This window comes from Penaeus monodon, chromosome 43 (genome assembly GCF_015228065.2).
Source record: "Penaeus monodon isolate SGIC_2016 chromosome 43, NSTDA_Pmon_1, whole genome shotgun sequence".
Taxonomy (NCBI): Eukaryota; Metazoa; Arthropoda; class Malacostraca; order Decapoda; family Penaeidae; genus Penaeus; species Penaeus monodon.
This window is the reverse complement of record NC_051428.1, coordinates 11,468,932-11,471,431: the sequence shown is the minus strand read 5'-3', so window position 1 is coordinate 11,471,431 and position 2,500 is coordinate 11,468,932.

The window sequence follows — 2,500 nt, the reverse complement described above, 5'->3', positions numbered from 1 at the left end:
ATATTATATATATATATATATATATATATATATATATATATATATATAATATATCAATAACGGTATGCTCATGTTTGAGCAGCCGTGGACCTCTCTCTCTCTCTCTCTCTCTCTCTCTCTCTCTCTATATATATATATATATATATATATATATATATATATATATATATATATATATATATATATAGAGAGAGAGAGAGAGAGAGAGAGAGAGAGAGAGAGAGAGGGAGGAGAGAGAAAAAAATAAATAAATAAAAGGGAGAGAGAGGGAGGGGGGGAGAAGAAAGTGATTAGCTAATTAAAGTTAATTTGTTCTGGATTAGATCCATGTACCAGCTTCTAGTATAATACAGTAGTTCTCAACTGATTTTCTTCTTATGACTCCAATCATGCACCCCAAGCCAGGACCGCGACCTAATTGGTTTTATAAATATACAGTATTGCTGGGGGAAGGTTGTAACAGTATAGGGCAAAAAACGTACCTTAATGATTTTTAAAACTGGCACAAGTAACATTTGTCAGTTTTGTTTTAATGTAGGACACAACTTTTAAAATGGTGCTTCTCTATATCCGCTCAGAGATGTGCAGTTAGTGCTGTAATAGAGAAACATACTTAGCGGTAAAAATGAATATATCTAATGATAACAGCATGGAAAATAATTTGTGATGATAATGAGGATAAAGAATTAGTAATTAGAGTAGGGAGTACACTTAAAATAGAAAAAGAGATAGAGATGTATCAGTAAAAATAGAGAAAGTTAATAATATGAATAGGGAAACAATATTAGTAACAAGAATAGAGAATTAGAATCGACTGCAAATGTAAAGAAATGGGTTTGGTAATAAAAATGAATGTAGAAAATGAGTTACAGGTAAAAAACAGAAACATTAATTTGAGATATAACTAAGTCATACCCGCACGCCTTCGCTGCAATGAAAACGGGTGGTCCGCGCTCGCAGCCAAGCAGGCAAGATCCTCCCTTGATATGATATGCGGACCCAATCAGGGAAAATGGAATTAGCAAGCTTACAATTTACATCTTAGGTCGACCTGGATATTGCCCCATCAGCGTCTGTTTGGGCGCCGGGGGAGTGCGAGGAAAATGGCTTGCGCTACAGTTACTTAGCTGAGGGTCTTGGATTTCATTAAATTTAAATGTGAGTTATCTTTCACTGTCCTTTTCCTTGCTCTTTCCCCTTTTCCGCACCTTTCCTCTTCCCCATTCCTCTTCCCCTTCTACTTCCCCTTCCTCTTCCCCGCCCTTTCCCCTTTCCTCTTCTCCTACCCTGCCTCCTCTCCCTCCCCTTCCCCTTCCCCTTTCCCTTTTCCTCCTACCAACATCATATCATTTTTATCCCTCGCCTCCTCCTTACCTGCCTCCTCCCTCCCCCTCTACGTCTTTTTTCCCTCCTTCTTCTTCGCTTTTTCTTATTTTCTTCGCCCCGTCCACTCCGCCCAAAACTCATCAACTTCCCCCTTTTCCCTCAGAGTGTCAAAAATATTATTATGCCTTAGGATACAGAAGGGGAGATAGGGGAGGGGGTGCGGGGGGAGGGGGGGGGTCGAAGGAAACCTTGGAGGAAGGGGGGTGGGGAGGGAGGAGAGACAAGGAAGGAGAGAGGAAAGACTAGGAAGGGGAAGGAAGAGGAGAGACAAGGGAGGAGAGAGGAGAGACTAGGAAGGGTAAGGAGAGAGGAGAGAATACGAAGGAGAGAGGAGAGACAAGGAAGGAGAGAGGAGAGACAAGGAAGAAAGAGAAGGTGAGGGGAGGACGACCTGAAAGGGGGAGGGGAAGAAAGAGAGAGAACCTGGAGAGAAACAGAAGAATAAGAAAGAGCGAGGAGAGAAGAGCGTGACCAGGGGGGAAACGCAGAGGGGAGGCGAGAGGTGAGGGAAGCTCTGGCACTGGCTAAATGACACAGACAGGAAAGAACAGATAGCCGCAGGGGGTCCCTCGGAGGCACTGCTGCGTGGCCCACTAATTATAAGGTGCCACGCTACGCATAGGGCCGCCGTAATGAAGGAGTGGAACCAGGTTGATGTCACAATATTTATAGTGGAAGGGGGGAGGGGGGTAATGTATCGCTAATTGAGTCATAAATTTACGTCGGAAGTCGGGAAGGCTGGCACTCGTAGTTAACGCTGAAGACATGGAGTGCCAGAGAGGAAGGATAGGGGGACAAGTAGATAGATAGATAGATTGATTAATATATATATATAATAGATAGATAGATAGATTGATAGATATATTGATAGATACACTGATATATAGATAGATAGATAGATAGATAGATAGATAGATAGATAGATAGATAGATAGATAGATAGATAGATAGATAGATAGATAAATTAATTAATTAATTAATTAATTGATAGTTAGATGGATAGATAAATAGACAGATCGATAGACAGACAGATAGATAGATAGACTGATTGATAGACAAACAGATAGACGTACAGAGATACAGATATAAATCTGAACGGAAAAGTAGGTAGAAG